Source organism: Podarcis filfolensis (assembly GCF_964270895.1).
Source record: "Podarcis filfolensis genome assembly, chromosome: 11".
NCBI lineage: Eukaryota > Metazoa > Chordata > Lepidosauria > Squamata > Lacertidae > Podarcis > Podarcis filfolensis.
The window spans coordinates 36,983,915-37,009,323 of NC_139613.1; the positions used below are offsets into that span (position 1 = coordinate 36,983,915).

General features: G+C 41.6%; 1 long non-coding RNA gene across 1 annotated transcript; it reads left to right on the top strand.

Moving 5' to 3' along the window:
• Positions 1-1,857: 1,857 nt before the first annotated feature.
• Positions 1,858-25,320, top strand: LOC310745135. Its single transcript, XR_014539972.1, has 3 exons — positions 1,858-1,951; positions 2,415-2,533; positions 25,210-25,320. It is a non-coding gene; the product is annotated as an uncharacterized lncRNA (long non-coding RNA).
• Positions 25,321-25,409: the final 89 nt, after the last annotated feature.

Sequence of the window (25,409 nt, forward strand, 5' to 3'; positions counted from 1 at the left end):
CGCTCATCTCGCTTTATTGGCTGAGGGAGCCGGCGTACAGCTTCCGGGTCACGTGGCCAGCATGACTAAGCTGCTTCTGGCGAACCAGAGCAGCACACGGAAACACCGTTTACCTTCCCGTTTACCTTTGACATGCTTTCGAACTGCTAGGTTGGGAGGAGCAGGGACCGATCAACGGGAGCTCACCCTGTCACGGGGATTGGAACCGCCAACCTTCTGATCGGCAAGTCCTAGGCTCTGTGGTTTAACCCACAGCACCACCCGCATCCCTTCCAATCACTATTATGGGGAAATAAAAAACAGGTCCCCCCCCCCTTTTTGACAGAATTGGACATCTGCAGACACCATAGCCTTGCCTGGATGGATAACACCTGACATATTCCAGTCAAATAGGTCCAAGGTACCATTATTCTTTCACTTCTTCAAAAAGGAATTGTCTTTAAATAAAAATAAAAATACTGATTCTTGGGGGACACCACTTTCTACGTTTGTCCATTGGAGAACTGTCCCATTATTCCTGCTCTCTGTGTCCTGCTTCTTAACCAGTTAATAATCCATAATAGGACCTCTCCTCTTATCCCATGACTACTAAGCTTACTCAGGAATCTTGGCAAGTGACTTTATCAAAAGCTTGTGAGAAGCAGGGCATTTTTTCCAGCCGGAACTCAGTTCTGGCACCTCTCAGGCACCATTGCCATTCTTAGAGAACAAGGGAGGTGTTCATGGTGAATTCCAGCACCTCCTTTTCTAGAAAAATAGCACTGGTTAGAAGTCCAAGTATACAATGTCAACTGAATCACTCTATATGTATGTTGATACGTTCAAAAAACTTTAAAATAGTTTGTTAGACAGGTTTGACCCTTGCAGAAATTCCCTTAACAGAACTTCTACTTACAATGGTGGAATACTAGTCTAATATTTCTTCCAAGGATTCTTCTAAAACACATTTTTTAAAAAAATTCTACATAATGTATACATTTTCCAGCACCGTGCCACATATGAATGTACAGTGGTACCTTGGTTCTTGAATGGCTTGGCTCATGAACAAATCGGCTCCCAAATGCTGCAAACCTGGAAGTGAGTGTTGCGGTTTGCGAATGTTTTTCGGAAGCCGAACATCCGACATGGCCTCTGTGGCTTCCGATTGAGTGCACGAAGCTCCAGCAGCCAATCGGAAGCCACGCCTTGGTTTCTGAATGGTTTCGGGAGTCTAATGGACTCCCAGAATGGATTAAGTTTGAGAACCAAGGTACCACTGTAATGCCATTGGGAAGCAATCCAAACTCAATATCTGCTGGGGTAAAGAGGGTTTGGAATAGGTAGACATCTGGCTGAACAAGCTGAGCCTGGGCTGAGGCAGAGGCAGAACCACATCAGCTGACGTCCTCCAGTCTGTCCTGAAAAAGGACATCCCAGGGACGTGACAGGTGGGACAGGACAAGTGGAGACATACTCCTGTTCCAAACTCCTTTCATTTTTGTCACAAGACCTTGCAATCCAGCAGAAGTTACACTAGCAAAAGTTGTGTGAGTCAACCACTGTCATAAAGATTTGTTTTCCATCTGCTAGACGTAGGGCAACTCAGCCAGCCAACTCCTGACAGGACTTTGGAATACGTAGGTGTAAGTTACACAGTCCCAATTCACCCCAGTATAAATGATTCTGGCTTCTTACAGTTTGGGATCGCTCTGACAGACCTTCATCTGATATGCCGAAGGTTAATGATAAAAGACTCCTTATAACTAGAAGCGCTTTCATCCAAACCGAAACCAATTACTAATCACCAACGCATACTAGCATGCCTAATTACATAAACTATGAATGTGTGGGTAAAGGAAACTTGGGTTCAAATACCTGCTTGTCCATTAAGCTCACTGGGTGGCCTTGGGCAAAAAACACAGTCTCATTGCCGAAACCTGCTGTACAAGATTGTGACGATTATGTTATCGAGGTAAATAAGAAATTATGCAGTACCTTTTAATAGGGAAAACAATTGGCAGTAAGACATAATTTTAAAAAAAGAATCACTGTTGATTTAGGGAGAAATGTCTTCCACTGATCAATGTACTTTAAGATGCATACAAACAGCTTAAACATAGAGATGCTGGAGGAGTTTGAAATTCGCACATTCTGAAATGATCTGCCCTGATTTGCACTTTCTGAGCTAATTGTGCAGATTGGAATGCAGCTATTCGCTGGATTTTGAGCTTCTCTGAATGTTGCTTGCGGCACAGTTTTCGGCTTGAGAAATGTATCAACAAGTATCTAAAATGCATAATCTGAGGTAAAAAAAAGTTCAGGACTGCATTTTTAAAGTTAAAATACATGTAGACATGCATATCACAAGAGACTATACATTCAAAAATATATTCAAATGTATTAAGTGTTTTTTATTATTGTTTAAAAATCCACAGATGAATGCAGAAATGGGACATTCTTGTGAACGAAGACCAGCTAATGTGATAGGGACTAGAAAGAGAATGCTTTTCCCATCCCTAGTTAAAGAAAGGGAGAAAAATCGAGTTCCTCAAAGGTAGGACACCTGTGGTATATTTTTATACTTTGGTTCTATGTCTGTTTGCTAAAAGCAAATTTGCCAGATTTAATGGCTCACGGTATAGAGTGCACCAGTGTATTTAGCTTCTGGGTTAGAAAGCCAGAGGAAATGGTCACAGAGGATTTTGTTCAGAGCTCTAGAAATCTCATACCAAACAACTGTACAATTGACTGTATCAGTTTCAGATCTTCAGGCTTTGCAACTAAGATATGTTGAGTCCCACCGCCCAGCAATGCTATGAATTGGCCGCTTTTTCTGGTTTTTTTTTTTTTTTTTTTTGGAAGCCACTAAATTACTGCAGGGGGAAAAAATATTCCAATTTGCCTCACATTTAGAAATGTATTTGCTTTAAATGATCTACACTGATATTTTTAAAAGGGTTCAGGAATGATAAAAGGAACTTCTGGGATGTAATTATGTTGCACCGAAAGCAGCTTCATAGAAATTACTTCTTATTGAACAAGAATGTCCCAGGGAGGTAGCAGCAATTTCCATCAAAATAAACCACAGCAACATTATAAATTGCATTGGCACAGAATGTAATGGCCAGACAAATAAGGTTTAGACTAACATTGGGTTTGGAGGGATTTTACAGATGCAGACACACTCAATTCTGGCCAAGGGAACGGATTCTGCTATATATACACCCGCTGTGAGCAACAGCTGCTGCTGAGTTATAGCAGACATGCTCAACCCAAGGTCGGATACAGAGAGATGCCACATAAATCAGAGACAGCCATCTTACTTGTTCTTTCCTTTTGGAAGAACAGCTGCACTATTTACTGTAGCATCGCTAGCAATCATGTATGTTAATGTCTCATTTCTGAATTGGGGTTTTTTTTAGCCACTAAAATGTGTGTAAATAAAGGTTGTGGTTTGCTGTGACAAAGTTGTGATGTTTCACTCCTTGCCCCTCCTAAGTGATTAGCATATGGTTTCTTGGTTTAGTGAGAGAATATTTCTATTTATACAGTCTATTGTCCCATGGCCTGGGGGTTTGTAATTTAGTCCAGGGATGGCCAACTGGGGCCTCACAGTCTTCATCTACCTGCCTCTGGCATTGATATTTTGGTCCCAACTTCTCAATGTACAGGGATCTCCAGGGCATCCATTCAGTTCCCCATGGGAGGGTTTCTGCCAGTTGCAAGTATGCTTTAGATATGGCATTGTAGCCTGTGCTGTGCTAACCCCTAGAGTTTCACTTGGGGAGAAAGATGCAAAAGAAGCTGGCTCCTGGCTTCTCTGAGTCCTGTGATTGAAACTAGTGCTCTGTTGATAGTATATCAAAGCCTCCAGCATTTCTCAGGTGAAAATAGGGACATTTCTCACTTGCCCCAACTGAGGTACCTCAACCCCCACCCCCACAGAGCATTTCCTATCAGAAGATAGGCAAGGGACACCACCACTAAATAAAAAAGGTAAAGGACCCCTGGACGGTTAAATCCAGTCAAAGGCGACTATGGGGTTGCGGTGCTCATCTCGCTTCAGAACAAAGGAGCCGCTGTTAGTCATGTGACCAGCATGACTAAACTGCTTCTGGCACAACGGAACACCATGACAGAAACCAGAGAGCACGGAAACACCTTTTACCTTCCCACTGCAGTGGTACCTATTTATCTACTTGCACTGGTGTGCTTTCAAACTGCTAGCTTGGTAGGAGCTGGGACAGAGCAATGGAAGCTCAGCCCGTCATGGGGATTCGAACTGCCGTCCTTCTGATTGGCAAGCTGAAGAGGCTCAGTGCTTTAGACCACAGCGCAACCCGTGTCCTTTACCCTTCACCACCACTACACCAATGGGACACAGAACACATGTCCTCCCACACCAATAAATAAATTTTAGAAAGTGGTGAGATTAGATGTGGATGCACAAAGCATTATTATTATTTTTTAAAAATAAGACTCCTCATGCTCCCCCTTTCTTCCTGCCCATGTTCTCCTACATGTGGGAGAACAGAAGCAAATGAAAGCAAATTACAAACCAGTTTCTGTTACCTACAACTTGGTGTACATATTTTTCCTACGGGTGTGTGTGTGTGTGTGTATTTTTATTTTTATTTTAGAAAGGGGGAGAAAAGAATCCCAAATCCCCTAGCATCTGCTGCTCATCAGTTTCAGTCAAATATTTCTAATAGTGGAAATATAAAGATCCAGCTGTTAGTATTCATCATGTTTGCAATCTTGAGTACAATGAGGAAAGAAAAAAAATCCTCAAGGAAATGCAGTTATTTTAGGAGGTTTGGGAAGATGGTTATTTCAGGCAGTTTCATCTGCTTAATTTAAGGCACAGGTGAAAGGAGGCTGTTGAAAATCTCTGTCCTTTAACAAGCAAAAAGAGACCAGACCAGGTCATTTTCTTGGTGTTCACTATTTCTTTGTTACTTCCCACCCCCCAACACAGATTCTATAATCAGATGCTTATATTCCAAAGACAAAGTAAGCATTTAGCAAGCAGTGAACCATGTTGTTTTTCATTACAGGAGATAATTACATGCAACTAGAATGCTTATTTGTTAGCTGTAACTGCTTGTGTTGCCATCCTTAAAGACTTCCTGCAAAAAAAAGTTTCAGATAGTCATTAAAACATACAGCACAGTAACATGTGAGGAGACCCGATGGCAATCAGTGGGACCTCCTAAGTCTGGGGGGGCGGTGAGGGGGCAACCTAAGGCCCTGAGGCTGTATATAACCCTGAGAAGAGGACAGCAGAGGAAGACACAGAAAAGGCTGTGCCTCACCTAATTTCGTCCCTGGCCTTGCCCACTATTGGTACCAGCCCTATTCAGTGTCAACAGGCAGCCCCTGACAGATTTCCTCCTCTGCTAAAATGCAACCTGAACAGAAAAAAAGCTTTTCCACCTCTGTCCTAAGTAAACATCTGAACTGAGATGTAGCTAGACTTCTCTAGCTCCTGGTTGTGAAAACATAGCAAGACAGAGAATAGAGACATCTTGCTCATCAGAAATGAGATTCAGGTATATTGTCCTTTGTAGAGACTTACCGTAGTTAAGTCATCTACGGCATCTTAAGACAGCATCTTAAAAAGCAGAGACATCACCTTGCCAACAAAGGTCCGTATAGTTAAAGCCATGGTTTTCCCAGTAGTGATGTATGGAAGTGAGAGCTGGACCATAAAGAAGGCTGATCGCCGAAGAATTGATGCTTTTGAATTATGGTGCTGGAGGAGACTCTTGAGAGTCCCATGGACTGCAAGAAGATCAAACCTATCCATTCTTAAGGAAATCAGCCCTGAGTGGTCACTGGAAGGACAGATCATGAAGCTGAGGCTCCAATACTTTGGCCACCTCATGAGAAGAGATGACTCCCTGGAAAAGACCCTGATGTTGCGAAAGATTGAGGGCACAAGGAGAAGGGGACGATAGAGGACGAGATGGTTGGACAGTGTTCTCGAAGCCACAAACATGAGTCTGACCAAACTGCAGGAGGCAGTGGAAGACAGGAGTGCCTGGCGTGCTCTGGTCCATGGGGTCACGAAGAGTCGGACATGACTAAACAACTAAACAACAACAACAACAACCGTAGTTGCAAGTTATTAGTGAGGGAAAGAGTTAAGCAGAATGGCATTAGGTATGCCAGTCACAGTTGACAATATGGCTATAGACAGACAAATAGGAAGAGCTTCAATGCTCTTCCTATCTAAGAAAGTATGACTTGTCTTCCTAGATTAGATCAATGGTTCATCTAACTCAGGGTTTCTCAAACTTGGGTCTCCAGCTGTTTTTGCACTACAATTTCCACCAAACCCCAGCTAGCAGGACTAGTGGTAAGGGATGAAGAGAACTGTACAGTGGTACCTCGGGTTAAGAACTTAATTCGTTCTGGAGGTCTGCTCTTAACCTGAAACTGTTCTTAACCTACGGTACCACTTTAGCTAATGGGACCTCCCGCTGCCACTGCGCCACTGCTGCGCAATTTCTGTTCTCATCCTGAAGCAAAGTTCTTAAACCGAGGTACTATTTCTGGGTTAGCGGAGTCTGTAACCTGAAGTGTCTGTAACCTGAAGCGTCTGTAACCCAAGGTACCACTGTAGTCCAAAAGCAGCTGGAGACTCAAGTTTGGGAAACCCTGATCTAACTGGGAAGGCAGACTGTTGGCTCATCTATCCCACAAGGTTTGCTTGGGGAAATGTGCTTGGTCTGACTCAATTTAGAGAAGCTTCATGTGCCTGTTTGAGAGCAGCTCTATTGATGGTCAAGATTGCTAAAATAGGAAATCAGGATCCATCTACAATGAGCTGCTTATTGAAAGAGGTTGGAATCATCTTCATCATACTTGCATTTTAGCTTTCCAATAGCTTCTTCACTGGCTATCCCTTAGCTATCATTCACCACAGTTGGAGACTGGATGATCGACTATTAGTCTGATCCAGCAAGACAATGCTCATGTTAATAATGGGAAATAAAAACATGGGAATGCTAACCAGGAAATAGTCATAGAGAAAATGAATTGCTATATGTTAGGTAGCAGTATTAGTAGTTAAGTTTAGTAAGGTTGCCGTACCAGAAGCAAAACTGATTCACAAAACACATTGAAAATGCTGAGAGAGCTTTTCCTTCCCCATACAATCCTGGTGGCCCCAAAGGCAAATATAATCCTATTTTTAAAGGTTCAGAGGTGACCTCCTGTCCACCATTGAAACTTCCTGTCCATCACTAAATCTGTTCAAAGGTAACTTCCTGCCCACCACAGAGATGTATTTGGGTTATTTTCCAACAGTTGTTGTTTAGTCGTTTAGTCATGTCCGACTCTTCGTGACCACATGGACCAGAGCACTCCAGGCACTCCTGTCTTCCACAGCCTCCTGCACTTTGGTCAAAGTCATTCTGGTAGCTTCGAGAACACTATCCAACCATCTCATCCTCTGTCGTCCCCTTCTCCTTGTGCCCTTCATCTTTCCCAACATCAGGGTCTTTTCCAGGGAGTCTTCTCTTCTCATGAGGTGGCCAAAGTATTGGAGCCTCAGCTTCATGATCTGTCCTTCCAGAGAGCACTCAGGGCTGATTTCTTAAGAATGGATAGGTTTGATTTTCTTGCAGTCCATGGGACTCTCAGAAGTCTCCTCCAGCAAAGAGTTTCCTCCAGCATTTCCAACAGTATCACCCTTTATCTTCACGCGGACTTTCGCAAATCCAGCTATATGTGAACAGGTTGGGATGTCAGTAGAAGTCAAAGACGAAATAGGAATCAGATGGTGGTGGCTCCCTTGGAAAGGGGCAGTCTTTCTGTCCCAAATTAAAAGGGAGAGTTTTTCAAGCTGTCTCCTTTTCATTATGTCTCACACAGTAGGACGAGCACTTTCTGCCATCCTAAAAGAGAGTGAGAGAGGGAGGGAAACAGGTGCCCTTTTGCCAAAGGAACAACTTATATTGCAGGGTGGGGGAAAGAAGCAGAAAGCTGCAGACTGAATTCCCATTCCTCCAGCTGGAGTTCTGCTCCAGTCTTTGCCCTGTGGAGAGCAAGCAATATACCACAAATTCACAGCAGGGGATCGAACAGCATATGCGTAGCTGCCTGAAAATCACTCAAATCCCACTAAGAAAAATACCATATGGGGATGCTGTCTTCATCTGATACAACTCCAAAGATTTTAGTTATGTGCAGATCTCAAAAAGTTTTTCTGTTCTGTTCTGTGCTTCTTCTTTTATTAAAAAAAAAAAAGACTTTCGTGATGACAGAGCCAGTGAGATGTTCTTTCCACTACACATTTACAATGTCCTGCTTCATCCTGACAGTCACCTTCCTCAACTGTATTGTTGCAGGCCACCCAATCTCTGAGCAGTTATTTATTATTATTATTATTTATTGCATTTATATACTGTCCTATACCTGTAGGTCTCAGGGCAGTTCACAGTTCAAGATCCCAGGGGTTCCAGGAGCTTATCTAGGGTCTGTGTTTCTTTTTTGGACATGAAGCACAGTGAAGAATCTGGGCAGAGAGGGCTCCGTTTTTGTTTTTTTAAATTGCTTTTTTATTTTTTATGTCATTTTTTATGTCATTTTAAATTGTAATTGATATTAATGCTGTATATTCGTAGTTTTAGATTTTATGATTTATGTGGAAATTGTTTTCCATTTGGGTGTGTACTTTTTGATGTGTTTTATTTATTGCTTATGACTTTTGTTACGTTGGTACAGTGGTACCTCAGGTTACATACGCTTCAGGTTACATACACTTCAGGTTACAGACTCAGCTAACCCAGAAATAGTGCTTCAGGTTAAGAACTTTGCTTCAGGTTGAGAACAGAAATTGTGCTCTGGTGGCGCAGCAGCAGCGGGAGGCCCCATTAGCTAAAGTGGTGCTTTCAGGTTAAGAACAGTTTCAGGATAAGTACGGACCTCCGGAACGAATTAAGTACTTTACCCGAGGTACCACTGTAATTATGTAAATATTGTCATGTTATAAGCCGCCTTGGGCATTGTTTTAACTATGGAAAGGCGGCATACAAATAAAACGATAATGATGATGATATTTATGATATATTGGTTATTTACACATGTATACAACCTGAGCCTATGATGGAGGGGTTCACTGCATAAACACCCCAAAGGGTCTTGTTTTCCCCATAGGCACAGCCTTGGATTCAATCAGAAATCAAACACCATGCTCAGCATCTTTGACTTTCAAGCCTGCAGCTTTGTCTCCAGGTCACATCACAGCAAACTCTGCCCTCCAACTCAGGCTCTGTCCTTCTAACTATCTAGAAGCTAGAGGAGGGGTCCCGCCTATTTGTTGTCTGGTACAGAGCCCCCTTTCCTTTATTCTCTTAATGGCTCATCACCCTGGTGATCACCTCAACACAGGAAGCTAGCCTGGCTTATATTTGGACACTTGCTGGCTTGATTGGATTTTAACACTCACAAATTTATGACAGCATTGATGGCAAAAGACCAGCATGGTTTCCAGGCTTTCTTCTTTTTTAAAAAAATAATTTTTATTAACTGGCCAATCACATCAAATTAAATCACATCACATAATTCCAAATTACAAAGCCAAATTTTTAAATTTTGTTGGGGGAACCCATACTTCAAGATCCAAAGGGGGATTCAAATCATCTTCTTATTCCTGCGTTAATGTCCAAATCAGTCCCAATCAGTCCAGACAAAGTTCATAATTCTATCCAGTCTTATCTTGGTGTTTCCACATCATATCTTGTTCATATAATTTCTATTTTTCCTTTACGATCTCTTCTGTTAGTCTCCTTAAGCTGATAAGCAAAATAATAATCCTGTGTGGATTTCCCGTTCCTCCACTAAGTCCAGATGGTTTCCATATATCTCCTTCGTAGATAGCATCGCTCTTTCCATCATGAATTTGGCATTTGTCGCTCTTAAGTCCCACCAAGGAGTTGATCCACGATATGTAAACAACTCTATTTCTCTCTTTCTCCTCCCAGACCCAAGAGCTCCAACAATGCCTCCCAAAATGGCGACGGCATTTTTAACTGCATCATTCCAAAACTCTTAGCTTTCCAGCTTCATCTTGAAACATTGCTTTGGTTTGAAAGTTTATCTCCACACAGCCTTAAATCCACAGCTTAAGTCCTTAATTTCTGACTCATTAGGGGAGGGGATTCTTGTTAAATCACATAAGAAAAAGGAAGGCAGGTTTCCCCCGCCCCTCAGTCATTTGTCGTACCGTATCTTGACGTATCTTCTCATATTTTATTCTTGTCTTGTTATCAGAGATCTCTTCTGTCAGCAGTCTTTACTCCCCTTTTTCCTTGAAGCATGTGCAATTTATCTCATCCAAATTGTTTCTTTTGAAGATGCTCGCAACTAGCGGCGCGAATCAGGGACGGCGTCCAGGAGTGCCGGAATCCCACAGGAGGGCTTTGTGCCTAGTGCCCCCACCCCCACAAATTCGGGGGTGGTATAGGGCACAGCAGGCAAGGGCTGTCCCCCCCACAATCCTGGGGGGGGTTAAGGAGGCTAATTACCCCCATCATAGCCTCCAAATTACCTCGTGTGGGTCGGAGAGATGTTATTGTCAGCCATCTTCCGATGCGCCACCTAGTGGCCCCCCAGGCTTTCATCACTTATGAAAGATATTTAACAGCCACATCACATTGCGACAGTTGTGTCTCACACCAAATGTAAACTAACTGTGAGAAATACTCTATTAATTGAATGGGGAGACGCTATATGTACTTTTCCTTGTTTATTTGTTTGTTTTGTAACACAAGAAAATCTTTAACAAAAACTAATTTAAAATAAAAATAAGAACATGGCAAAAAAAAAACAGCCACAGCACATAACTCGACTGCTGCACAGTGGCAGGATGGATAGATTTCTCACTTATACTTTCTCTCAGCTTCTCATTTTTCAGAACTTAAGTTCAATTTGCACATATCCACATCAATTACATTATCGTCTCACACTATAGGGCCAATGTGCATTTATCCTAATATACTTTTTTGTATGTAAAGGTAAAGGTAAAGGGACCCCTGACCATTAGGTCCAGTCGTGACCGACTCTGGGGTTGCGGCGCTCATCTGGCTTTATTGGCCAAGGGAGCTGGCATACAGCTTCCAGGTCATGTGGCCAGCATGACTAAGCTGCTTCTGGCGAACCAGAGCAGTGCACAGAAACACCGTTTACCTTCCCGCAGGAGCGGTACCTATTTATCTACTTGTACGTTGATCTACTTGCACTTTGACATACGAACTGCTAGGTGGGCAGGAGCAGGGACCGAGCAATGGGAGCTCACCCCGTCGTGGGGATTCAAACCACCGACCTTCTGATCGGCAAGTCCTAGGCTCTGTGGTTTAACCCACAGCACCACCCGCATCCCTTTTTTGTATGTATTACCCCCTAAAATTCATATTTTTACAAGCAACTTCCCCTAATATAATGAATTTTTGGGTGATCTTTACATAAATATATACATTTTTTATTCTTGAACACATTTTTCTTCCGGGAAGAGGTGCACTGGAGAACTGCATCACAAAATCCAGAGAAGTGTAAATTTTGAAGGACGTTTGCTTTTTGGCTGGCATATTGTTTCGTGCGAATCGGGTATGTTGGCATTAAAATGTGAACTGAAGCAAATTTCTCCCCCAATACAGAAAAGAAAAAGTAATGTCTATCACATGGAAACGACCTAAGCTCAGCAACCCGTTGTTTAATGTTTGGGACTCTCTGGAAAATAAAACAAGCGGACCAGACTGGAGTGACAACAAAGACGCCTTGGACACAATCTACAGAGCAGGATGTTCCTTTGCTTTGCTTAACTGATATTGTGCGACTCTTCGTTGTGTGTGGCCAGCTAACCACATCTCTGGCATCCCCACCTGTTCCTTCTCCACTGTGCATTCCAGAGACCCACCGCAAAGGACTCTGGAATGCACACAAGGTGAGGTGTTGTCCTACAAGGTGAAATAGCTGTCGTTTTTGTACCACTGCTGCCAAGTGGTTCAGCCTTCTGTGCCTCCTGCATATCTGAATAGGAAAACTGAAGGATAAGGATCCGAACGGAGGGCAGATATCTCTAGGTGCCTCTTTCACATATGCTAATGGGAAAGGGGGGAGCTGGTGCAGCATGCCGCAAAGATAATGCCATCTGATGTGATGTGCCATCTAATATTTCAGAATGCACAGCCGTGATCTGATAGAGGATCAAGTTTACTAAATGTTGCTTTCTCTAAACTCTAGTTATCGAAATCTACTCTGTCAGTCAAGGAATACTCATGCCAGTGTAACTGCATTTAAGTGACACTCCAGCTTATCCAAGCATCTGATTATTTCAACAGTCCCAAAGTCCTCTGAGCCGTTTAGATAGATGCAGCACTAATAACATTTGCTGTGTTGCTAAAATCCCAGTAGTTACAAAATGTGCTGGGAAGTTAAAATGAATTCATTCAGAAATCTCCCTAAAGTGCAGTGGTAAATCTAAGCACCGCAGTACAACTACAGGAAGAGGAGTAGAAGCCTGTAAATATATAGATCTTGAAGGATTCCTTTGCTCAAAATAACTTTTTGAAAATCCAAAACACAAGCCAAGAGCGAGCCAATAAATGGTGGAAATTCCTGCATGCTAATGAATGTCTGGAGAGAAGTCATGTATGTCATCCATCAAATAACTAGGAGTGGCTCACCCAAAGCTGCAGCAATCGCCTCCCAGCAAGAGTGGCACTGATGTTTAACCGGAGGGGTGAGGGAGCAGTGAGGCTGGGATTGTGGAGGCACAGTACAGCCCTGATCTCACGGCCACCTCACCCCTCCTGGTAGGGGCAATGATACCTCTGGTGGGAAGGTATTGCTGCAAGCCCTCTCCCCCCAAGGCAAGCTGATCTAACAAATGACAGACAGCAGGTTGAGTTTTTTATATTTTGGGGTCTTATTGAATTCATTAGAGAACACTTAAGCATAAGCTGCTGTCATTGAAAACCTGCTGGTAACAGAAAGATTGCAATGACAAAAGACTGTAAAGCTACAGGTATGCTCCATGAGTCAAACTGGTTAAAGAGAGCATTAATAGTTGCAGAAATGAGTAGGGTGCCTGACATAAGACAATTTTCAGAAGTTTTTGGGACAACTTTTGTATTGTGTTTTTAATATTCAGTTGGGAGCCACCCGGAGTGGCTGGGGAAACCCAGCCAGATGGGCGGGGTATAAATAAATTATTATTATTATTATTATTATTATTATTATTATTATTATTATTAACTTTTAGAGTAGCAACTGCATTAGTTTGCTGTAGTAAAAGCAACAGCTATACTTCTGGTAGCTTAGAGACTGCAGTGAGAGTCATGCAATCTGCTAACATGGTGACGCTCACTTTAAAGCACATAGTTGCTGTATGCCCATAGGCACGTGGGCTCTCTAGAAATGTAGGACATGCTCATATATCCTGGATGTTATTCCTAGGTGAAAAGAAAGGTTTGTTGCCTGGATTTTTTGCAAGCATGCATGCTTGTCTGCTTGATAAAGTGAGCAGTGTGCATTGTATGTGTTTTATAACTCCTGTATGGGCAGTGGCATAGTGTGGGTTGCCAGTGTCCAGGGCCGCAGGGGGTGGGTGGAAGAGAGGGAATGGTGTATGCATGTGTATACAACTGCCTAACGGCATCCGCGTCACCCAGAAGATCACAGCCACAGAGTTAAGAAAAGAAGAGTTGTTGTGTTGTCTGAAGAGGTCGCTTCCTGGTTCGTATAGAGAAGCTGTTTTCAATTGAGCCTGGCAACAGAAGCACACAGCACTAGGTGTTGAAATTTTGCACCCCCTAACAATTTTGCACCTGGGGCAACTGCCCCTGTGGTCCTTCCGCCACTGTGTATGGGCATAAAACTACTTTGGGAATGGTTACAATGCTCTGTCTCCTAATTTCATTTTCTGGTGAAATGGGTTGATCCTAAATCAATGTTCCAAATATTCACATGAAGGAAGATGGACTTGAAGGCAGCATGTGTGGGATTGGCATCTCTTCCATCTGGCTTCTCAGCACTGAGGAAAATAAGGTCATGCAGGTTCCTCCTCAACTGTATGGTGCACAGAGCCCTTTGATGGCAAAAGAAAAAGGAGCCATTCCCAGTGGCCAGCAAAGGACCACCCACACAGCCTTAAAACACACGGACCACTGACTGATGTGTTTAATGAGTACACAGTAAATTTTTGAGCTGTACAGCTACATGAGCAGGTCTCTGAAAGACTCCTGTGTTAACAGCATTTATTTTTTTTCAAATACTGCTCCGCTCAGCCTGCACCTTCAGAAGAAAATCTCCATGTGTTGGAACGGGAATAAAAAGACCAGGTAGAGAGGAACTGAGGACAGAAACTCTGGGTTTGAGTTCTTTTTTAAAAAGAAGAAGCTATAACTGAAACACATATTACATCCTTTAGGCTACATTAACTGTATTTCTTACTTCAGTGCTTTAAGCTCCGTAAAATGCTTACTGGCAGACGCATTCATCGGTTTTAATTTAGGTTGCTTGGTTTAAAAACTAGTCTGCAGTCTTCTATACACTTGTCAGGAAGTAAGCCCCACAGAACTCAAGAGAACTTTCCTCTGAGTTGACATGTATAGGATTGTACTGTAAGATGCTGTGTAAACTCTTCAAAAAATCTACAGATTCGATGACATTGGTGATCTCTCAGTCTCTTTAGGCTGAGCACATCAAATCTGGAAAGGTAAATATTCAGGTTCTTGTCATATTCAGTGTTCTGATATCAGAGGTATAGGATTTAGGTCCCACAATGTAATATTGTGTAAACAAACATCACTGTAAATGTGAGTCAGGGGAAATATATTAGCAGGTCAAATGCAGTATAGAATGCTTTTCCATTTAGGAGAGTCATTTTAAGTTGGATTAAATTTGCAGAGTACAAAGATAAAATAACCCTTCCTGGAAGCCACGGCGGTATAATTAGAAAGAGTGACATTTTGGAGATATTTGCTGTTGGTTGCCACTGTTCAGAAGAACTTTGAAACCCATCCAAAATAAACCTTCACAGCTCACTGCATGATGCTAAGCACTGCTGTCTTCTACATATTGGGTTATGGATAGAAAAATCTCTGGTTGGCAGAACCTGAAAGTAGAATTTGGTCAGGAAATGGTGTAGTTTTAGTTTATAAGCGTTTATATATTACCCAAATTAGGAGCAAGGAGTAAAGAAGGAAAATACTTTAATATATTAAGGGGAAAAGAAGTCCAGATTAATGATGGACATAAATATGAAGCTATTGATATTCAAAGACATATCCAATTTTACGGTGGCTTTTCGGGTATTAGCATCATTTGGATGAAGGTTTAATATTTCAACCATTGCTTTAGATTTATGTCAAGACATTCATAAAGCAATCAATGGTGCTAGCTCATAAATGTAACAGAGAAGATGGAGCACCTTGCGAAAAACATTCAGAAATCCGCATTTGGCTTTGGGGCGCATTATTGTTCTTGACTCCCTGGCTGTTCATGGAAGTGGATTCAATTTTGTGTTTCAATTACAATGAGAAATGGCCAGACCAATGTTCATGTTTAAAATAACATCCATTCTACAAGTCCGTCATTCCAGTGGACTTGATTTTGTGGTACATATGTAATGCGGCAGACCAGTGTATGTTCATTACGGCAACCTCTTCTGTGCAATGGAAGAAACATGGTAATAGTTTCAGAATGGCTGTTATTACCATACTTCAAGAGCTCTTACAGAAAACCTATTTCCCACTTCATCTATTAGAATAAATTGTGGAAACATTTCTTTTGTTTCCTGAACTATTACCGCATGCTTTGGTTGAGCAATAAAAAGAACACAAACCCTCTGAATGCTTCTTATTCACTCTTTCAACTATATATTGGCCTGCTTAGTGCACGGGGAAAATAAAATGCAATATGGAACTTTAGAAAAGCCGTGCCTATGTCCTGAATACCAAATTGCATGCAAAGTAAATGTCAGGTGCTGTGGTTCATGTAACAGATTGTGCCTTCATTATTCCACATGGGCTCAATGGCCAGGCACTTCCCTTCATCTTTCATGTAAACCATCACATAATTTTTTAAAAATACAGTGGTACCTCGGGTTAAGAACTTAATTCGTTCCGGAGGTCCGTTCTTAACCTGAAACTGTTCTTAACCTGAAGCACCACATTAGCTAATGGGGCCTCCTGCTGCCGCCGCATCGCCAAAGCACGATTTCTGTTCTCATCCTGAAGCAAAGTTCTTAACCTGAAGCACTATTTCTGGGTTAGCAGAGTCTGTAACCTGAAGCGTATGTAACCTGAAGTGTATTTAACCTGAGGTACCACTGTATAAATATATATATTATTTATTTTCCATTTAATAATATACATTCACATCATTATTAGCCACTTTACCTCCCCGGCTCTTTAGAGCGTATCAACTTCCTTCCCTCCCACCTCATGGCTTTCAAAATTAAGCTTTATATCATTGCATTTTGAATGTTTTCCAATTCTAATTTCATTTATTACAAAATAACTCAAAATTTGAATAAATATAGAAAGGTATAAAGCTTATTGTTACAAGTCTTCAGATAACACTGCTAGTGATGTTAATTGCTTACAATAATCTTTTAGGTATCATATAAATTTACTCCAGTCCTTTTGGAATACTTGATCATGCTGGTTTCAGATTTTTCCTGTCAGCTTCACCAGTTCTGCAAAGTCCATCATCTTCTTCTGCCACTCTTTTGTTGATACTTCTTGTTGTTTCCATTTGGGGGCTAAAAGAATTCTTGCTGCAGTTGCTGCATACATAAAGTTTTTTTATCTTCCCTTGGTATCTCTTCACCCACTATACCCAATAAAAAGGCTTCTGGTTAGGTAAACCACCACATAGACTTGTTCTGGAACTTAGACTCATGCAGAATCATAAGAGATTCAACCATTCTTCTCCAGTCATTTACAAATATGAACCCAAGCCAGAAGGTGACTGGTTAATTAGCTCTGAACTCAGCATGAATTGGCTGCTGTTATGCTCGCTTTACATTGTTAGGATGACAAACTATTGCCATGTCATAGGGTGTTCAACAGATTATATGAGTCTTGACGTCTGCGGCAAAATTCCTTTTTTAAAAAAAACTCGAGAAGAATATTATGTCACATGCAGATGCTTTCAGTGTGTGCGTTATAAATCCAGCACCCCATATCAGTCATCGTAAAACATCATGAAAGTGGATAAAATTCAGTGCAACCTTTGTACTGAAAATCAGAGTGGCTGGAACTGGCGTGGGGGGGATGGGGGGCAGACAGCAATGGCTGTTGCTTTCCTCACCTGCTTGTGGGCGGCTGAGAGACTGGAAGGAGGACAGCGAAGTCTGGAAACCTGGGGCAGAAACCTGCCCACTCCTTTTCCACTAAGTCTTCTAGGAGGATGGCAAATGAGAACAGCTTTGTGTCATGTGCTCTGGAAAGCAGCACTCTGTACTGAAGCTTATTCCATTTAAAATGGCAACGACTGCAGCAAAGTAATGTACAACTATAGGCAGGGCTGGAGTGTGTGGGGTAGATTTAATTCAGCTTGCACTTAAATGTGAATTTACCCTATCTGCACTTTCCCAAACAATATGTGAACGGAAACATTTGTCTGAATGCAAATTTTCACAATGCAAAATTATCCAGCCAATCAATGTGTACAAAAATGCACATGCTGGGGTCAAGTGTGCATTGAAATGCATATGTTGGTGAAAATAACATACCGACACTAAGGAAAACTGCTTTGCAAAAATGTGTATATTAGGCAAAATTGCATACAAAGTTGTATATTGGGAAAAATTGCATTCAAAGATTACGAGAGATTCAAACTAAGATGCTGGTGAATTTTCATGAGAACTTAGCACTTTTCCGCAAACCTATGTGGAAATGTGGAGAACTGAATTTCAGATTGGAAAAATGAAAAATTAGAGGAAACATGATCAATGTCCTGGAAGCCCTGATTAAGGACTAAATGGAATCTACTGTTAGTATCCTTTGTAAACCAATTTAAACAACTTATTTGCTATACTGTAGTGTGTCTAAACCATGCCGGTGGTGCTGTGGTCTAAACCACAGAGCCTAGGGCTTGCCGGTTGGCGGTTCGAATCCCCGCAACAGGGTGAGCTCCCATTGCTCAGTCCCTGCTCCTGCCAACCTAGCAGTTCAAAAGCACGTCAAAGTGCAAGTAGATAAATAGGTACCACTCAGGCGGGAAGGTAAACGGCTCTGGTTCGCCAGACGCGGCTTAGTCATGCTGGCCACATGACCTGGAAGCTGTACACCGGCTCCCTTGGCCAATAAAGCAAGATGAGCGCCGCAACCCCAGAGTCGGTCATGACTGGACCTAATGGTCAGGGGTCCCTTTACCATTACCTAGTGTGTTTAAACAGTGGGGAAGTCTTAAAGATCGTTAAGCAAGAAAGTGGATGAAGATCACTGCATCCTAGTAGGATCCAGGATCATAACGGATTGGAGGAGGAAGTCAAGTCACATTCTTTGGGAAGCCTGTGAAGAAGGGCAAATCAGCATTTTAACACCATTCAAAGAGGAGAGAACCCAGGGGTGGATGTAGTATGGAGCAATTTCGTAGCTGGGAAGAAGATTTTCACAGCATCCTTTTGGAGAGATTGAAGAAGGAAAGGGCATGGGGGCACTCAAGGCAGGATTCCAATGGTCACACAGAGAATATAAAGGCAACACTTAGAGATTTCCAGAACAAAGAGCAAAGCACGAAAATGTTCAGTTGAGGTTTAAACACTGCCAGAAAACATCCATTGGAGAGCTCAGAGCATTGTCTGCTGCTGTTCCAGTAATCTCTCTTTTATTCAGTAATGACCCAGCTGGGGACAGTGATTTTGGGGCAGCTCATCATTACCCACAGCAGGCACCGGCATTGCTGAGGCTTTTATTTCAGGCTGCTTTTTTGCTCCCTAAACACACAAAGGAGCTCATCTTTCTTCGGCAGCCAGACAATAGCTTGATGCCACTGCACTGACACGGAGTGGACAGAGGCACCCTGATCTTTGCTGATGCTTTTTTTTGTTTTGTTTTTTCCTCTGGACTTTACACAAACAGGCAGAGGGAAGGCAGAGGCATGCAGAGCAACTGAAATGAAATGTCAAGCGCTCTCTTGCTGGTTTGGTTTTGTACAGTCAATGGAGAAGTAAAAAAGAAAGAAAAAGGGGGAAGTTCACTACAATATGCAGACAGGGGTTGGAGCGTTTGTGTACAAATTGGCAATAGTACCCAACTCCCGCTCCGTAGAAAGATTCCTAGCTTCAAATGGAGAATGCAAAAGCTGCCTTAAACTTCAAATATCCTGACTGTGAATTGAAGGGCATTGCACAGCTGGATCATGCCATGAAAGCATCCCCATTTGACTGCACTGATCTCTCCACCAGGGACCCTAGCTTTCAGGACCTTTGATGGTTAATCTCTCCCCTTCAACTTGAGCCCCAAAGTCCACAGAAACTGACTATAGGTTATTCTCTGTTGTGTTGATCCACCATCATTAAGATGCAGGTCACCATGTTATGCTTCCAGGGGGATGGTCAAGGACAGCCTAACCAGTAAGGATGATCTTATGCGGGCAGGCACTTGGTTACCAAGGATAAATACAGAATCCTTTTTAATCACATATTGATATTTTAACTAGGTCTTATATATTTTAAGCTGCTCACATTTATCGCAGTGCAAATTTGCTAATCGGATAGGTGGGCATAAATTTAAATAGCAACGCTCAATGAACAGAGGCATGAATATTGCTGGAGACAGATGAATACTGAGACCTGAACCTTGCTCTTGGCAAAATAATACGCCAAGGTCCTTCAGTTTCAACCAGTAAGAATATGTTCAGCCCAACTACAATATGCTTTTCGTAGCTCTGAAAAGAGAGAAAGACAAAAAGGAAATGAGGAAATGGAATAATATTGCCAATTTTAATTCCACCTACTCCAGCCAAGTGCGAGGTTCTGGAATACATGAAAAACATTTGATTAAAAAATTAAAAAAAGATAGTCCTACTAATCATCTCTGTGTGGGATGGGGTGTTTCTTTTGTTTATCTAGACCACACACTTCCACCAATAGGGATACTTAGGGTGGATTGCTCTCCTGTGATAATTCTCACCCTGTTTCCTTATGCACTGTTTATGGGATCACTCTGGAAGAAGCAACTATACAGATGAGTAAGGAAGAAAACTGGATGCATCTGTGTCAAGGAATGCAATATTTACTGATGTAATTAATCCCCCCATTGCTCCCCCCATTTAATTTTTGATAACCTGATGCTTTGATTCTGTAATTAATATATTATTTTCTTTTGCGCTAAATTCTTTTAAACTATCAAATGTTAATTACATAGGTGAACCTTAGAAGCAAATATCCACACACAAGGCCTCCTTTGAAATGAGAAGTATTATCTTGCAGCTCCTAACCCAGTTCCTAATCCATTTTACTAAAATGGAACCCGATAGACAAAACATAAGAAATGAAGTAGAGTGATTGTTACACCACTTTGTCTGGGGTGTGTGTGCAATTTTACAGTCCTTGTAATGATTTTTTAAAAATTGTTTTTCGTAGTTGTGGGTGATCAGTACACTATTTTGCTTTGGTTTACTAGGCAACAACGTCCATTACCAAAAAATTGTCTTATTTCTAGGAAAGACAATGTTTTGGCTAGAAGCCACAACCCATGCTCCTTCCACATGGATCAGTGATTCTCATGTTACCCCCACAACACAAGAAGTATTAATACTAGTCACCTGCACAACATGGAAAGTAATACTAAAGTCTATCAGAAACCCTATCAAAAGTGAGGCTATGACAGGAAGAATGTCTGCCCAGTTGACATGTCTGCATTGCTTTCTTGCTTTACATGCATGCAGTAGGAGTAATATCAGTTTGTCCAGCCTCTTGCGATTAACTGAATTTGAGGGACGCGGGTGGCACTATAGTCTAAACCACCGAGCTTCTTGGGCTTGCCGACTGGAAGGTTGACAGTTCAAATCCCTGTGATGGGGTGAGCTCCCATTGCTCTGTCCCAGCTCCTGCCAGCCTAGCAGTTCAAAAGTACGCAAGTTCAAGTAGATAAATAGGTACTACTGTGGCAGGAAGGTGAATGGCATTTCTGTGCTCTTTGGTTTCTGTCATGGTGTTCCATTGCACCAGAAGCTGTTTAGTCATGCTGGCCACATGACCCAGAAAGCTGTCTGCGGACAAATGCTGGCTCCCTCAGCCTGAAGCGAGATGAACCAGGGGTCCTTTACCTGCCTTTACCATTTTTTATTGACTGAATATATTTCATGAACCAGCTGTTTGTCTGAGACTTCCTCCATATGTAAATTTTAGGGTGAATGAAAGCCTTGTGCATTATCCCACCAAATTCGGAATGGAGTAGAGCTTGGGCAGGGTGGTGGTGCTTGGAGAGATAGAAACAAAGTTAAGCAACTGAAGGAAGACTGATAAAGCAATCTGCTGGTAATAGAGGTGGCTGTGTATATCAGGCATACCGCAGAAACAGAGAAGAGAGAGTACAGAATGAGAAAATGAAAGGGGTTTAACAGACTGGGGTGGATTGACACACAGGGGAAAAACATTCTATAAATAAGTCAGAAATTAAATCGTTATAACAAGAGAAAAAGCCCTATGTAAAAACACTATAAAAAGGTTTTGTGCTCTCTGGTGCCATCTGGTGTTGCATGTTTATAACACATTCAAACCACTGTTTGTTTTGCTTAATGTATCTGAGTCCTGGATCAAAAGAGACCTACGGTTTTGCAGACAGAGAACATACCGGTAATACAGAGCAAAGAAGGGGAGGTTAATACAGAATGGGTTAAACAGAATATCCCACTTTTAAATTGTAGCAAATCAAACATAACTTTCAGTCGTTAATATAGTGGTACAACACTCAGTTAATAAAAACGTAAAAAGTAACCCCACTGGGCCATTTGAGTTGTGCACCTGTGTGAGGTTTCTCTTCGCACTTGACGCTGGCAGGGAGCCAGCTCTTTATCTAAACCACCATCTCTCTCTCTCTCTCTCTCTCTCTCTCTCTCTCATTCCTAACTGACATCCCACAGAAATCCAAGTCTCCATGGTTTCTCTCAACTGAGCATGCTCTGCTTTCGCACAAACTCATTTCAATTAGCTGGTGACAGGCCTTTGGCGGCACTCGCCCTTCAGACCTTGTGTGGTTGATGACAGTAAGAGTTTGCCACACGCAGCGATTTTTCTTCCGACTATCTACAGAATGTGCACTTTCTCCTGAAACAGGCCAGTGTGATACCACTAAGAAGTTTAATATTGAAACCGCATGCTACCTGACAAGTTGGGAAATAGGTTTATAAATAACACACGTATCATCTTAATCAGAGAACCAAATAAACAACGTTATATTTCATCCTTGCTTTATTTGCATTATCGCTGTGTTTCATGCGACACTGTGAACCTTGGCATTAATATTATTTTGAACACTTTAGTATCCTTTTGCTTGCAGAGGAAAAAAAGACTTAACCCCCCTTTTTTGAGGGGGTAGACAGACTAGAAGGCTTATGTAACCCTAGGGAAGGAAGAAAGGTTGTTGCTAGAATGATAAAAGTTACATTTATTGCTTATTCTTTTTCACAGTAAATCATACAATTTTAAAACTCACCTGAGAGTTTCTAGGCTCTGCAAAAACCTCTTCTCTCCTAGAAACTTTACAGGTCTAATACTTTTGGTATAAGCCAAACACCTCTATATAAAAGTCAAATAAAATTCTTCAGCATCAATAGATTTTTTTCTTCGAAGTTTTATCTTGATTGGAAACTCGATGCCCTTTTACTCTTCTCCCCAGTTATCTGCTCCCTTTGACCTTCCTAGTCAGTTCATCTATTAAGAATAATGCATGGAGAGAGCTTCACCTCTCTGCTTCTGCATACGATTCACAGGTAGTATATTTCAAAGTCCTCTGAGCACAGTTTCATTTAGTTATTTATTTAAGGAATTTATAAATTACTCTCCATCCTATTCATCTTAGAGAGATTTCTAATGTGAATAAAAACTGTTAACTGATGTTTTAAACCATTTTTTTAAACCCTGCTCTTCAGTGGCTTACAAAGAAAAATAAAACAGGCACAGCAACCAACTTTTACACAAGTAGACCAACTGAAATCCATGACCATATATTCATTAATTTCAATGTGCCCATTCTAAGGAAAAGTTAGTGGGAAATGGACATTTTATGTTGTATTTTTATGTTGCGAACCTCCCCAAGATCTATGGGAATAGGGCAGTATACTACTACTACTACTACTACTACTACTACTACTGATGATGATGATGTACCAAGCATGAAGGCTCTCACCTTCTGTAAGCAAAACCAAATTTCAGGTATTTACTTTCTTCCTTTTGCCAGCTACTTAGCAAATTGAACCCATTCCATAACAAGGACTTGGGCAGCTATCATACTGCTTCCAAGTTTCATGTCACTTTTAGGTGTCCAAACTTGATTACGGTCTTCATTTGTTAGAATATTTGCTGCGCCCTTAATTCTGATTTCTACATAACGTCATTCTTGGCCATCTTCCAATAATAGGAGCCAGAAAGACCCCTCTTTTGTTGTATGCAGATGATGCCGCCATCCTCTCTCGCTCTCGACCTGGCCTGAAATACCAACTGAGGAAGTTCTCAGATTATTGCTCTGTCATTGGGTTACCCATCAATTATTAAAAAATCAAAAATACTGGTTTTTGAGAAAAGATTTCCCCCGTGTAAATGGTCACTAGATGGACATAACCTAGAGGAGACCAAATGCTTCTGGTATTTAGGGCTTTTATGCCGTCACTCAAAGTCCTGGAACTGCCACAGGCAGACCGCCTATCAAAAGCTGGAGATAAGCAAACTCACTATACTCCGATTCTTTTTTACAAGGGGAGGCCATGATGTTCCATCAGCCATAAGGGTTTTTAATGCAAAATCTGTTTCCCAACTTCTCTATGCTTCAAACGTCTGGTACAATGGTTCATTTCCCAAGCTAGATGGGTTCCAGGCAGAGTTTCTTCGGTTCATTTTACAGGTCCCAAACTGTGTCCCAAATTCAATTCTATTTCTGGAAACAGGTGAATGCCCACTCTACACCAAAGCATGGTGGGCTGCCTTGAGATACTGGCTCAAGATCTCGGTATTTGACCTGGGGAAGGGATTATTAGTACATTTAACCAACGAGAAGTTTGTCAGCCCATGGCTGAAAACTATGGCCAGGAAAGCCACCTCGACTGGACTGCCATCATCCCTCATATCATCTGGGTTATGACACTGCCCTTGAATCACTGGGGCAAAGGCTTTGGGACATCTCACATAGCGACCTGCGATCCCAATCTTATGTAATTTGTAGCCCGGTCACAAGTGGAATCCAATACGGGTATGACTTTCAGATATCCTCATACCTTAGGAATTTGTCTGTACCTACCTATCGGTGTTTATTTACCAAAGCCAGGCTAAATGTATTTCCCTCGGAAGTTCTAAAGAGACATCCCCTATCAGAATAGGCTTTGTTCATGTTCCCAGGATGTTGATTGTATGAAGCATATCCTACTGCATTGTGGGCAATATGAGCAAGCAAGGGATCAACTGATCAAAGCCTTACTGGCAAATTTGCCGGGAAAATCCAAAATCTCCCATATTAAATATCTTTTGGAAGACAGGTCAAATGATATTACACTGGCTGTGGCAAAGTTTCTTTGAAACAAAGATCATTATGCCTTAGATAAAACAAAATGACTACCTTGGTTTGTTCCATCTGTCTGTCTGATCATTTTAACTGTATCTAGTTTTGGAATTGTTTTGTGGGTCTTTGGACAGCAATAAAGTTTTGATTTGATTTTTAAATATATATGCAGTATATAAATTTGAGTAGACTATGAAATTATGCATCATTACAGGGAGGGAGCAAGTGATTTCACAGATTATGAAGTTATGAACTATCTCAGAGCTATAACATTCTTCAGAAGAAGTTTATTTCAGATCTTTAGCTCCTTTTTATGCCCAGTGTTTGGAGAAGTGGTTTCCTAGCCTTTGAAGTTTCCATTTCTGTTTCGGGGATGAATTTTTTAAGGGCTTCTCAAATGAAATCGCTAGACTTCAAGAATTCTTTATGCATGTGATGTAATTAAATTGGGATTTCAATCACCCACATGACACTATATTCCATCATCTTTTTACAGAAGTCATTAACCTTCATTTCATCTGATGTGATCACTGAATGAGACCATATTACTTGGATTTTTTATTTTATTTTTTTACCAGCAAGAGGACAAATGACATCAGCAAGGCAGTTTCACTCTTATAATATTTTTTTTGAATGTTTTATGGTATTTTGAAAGAATTAAAATAAATACTGCACTACAGATCCATATGTGCTAAC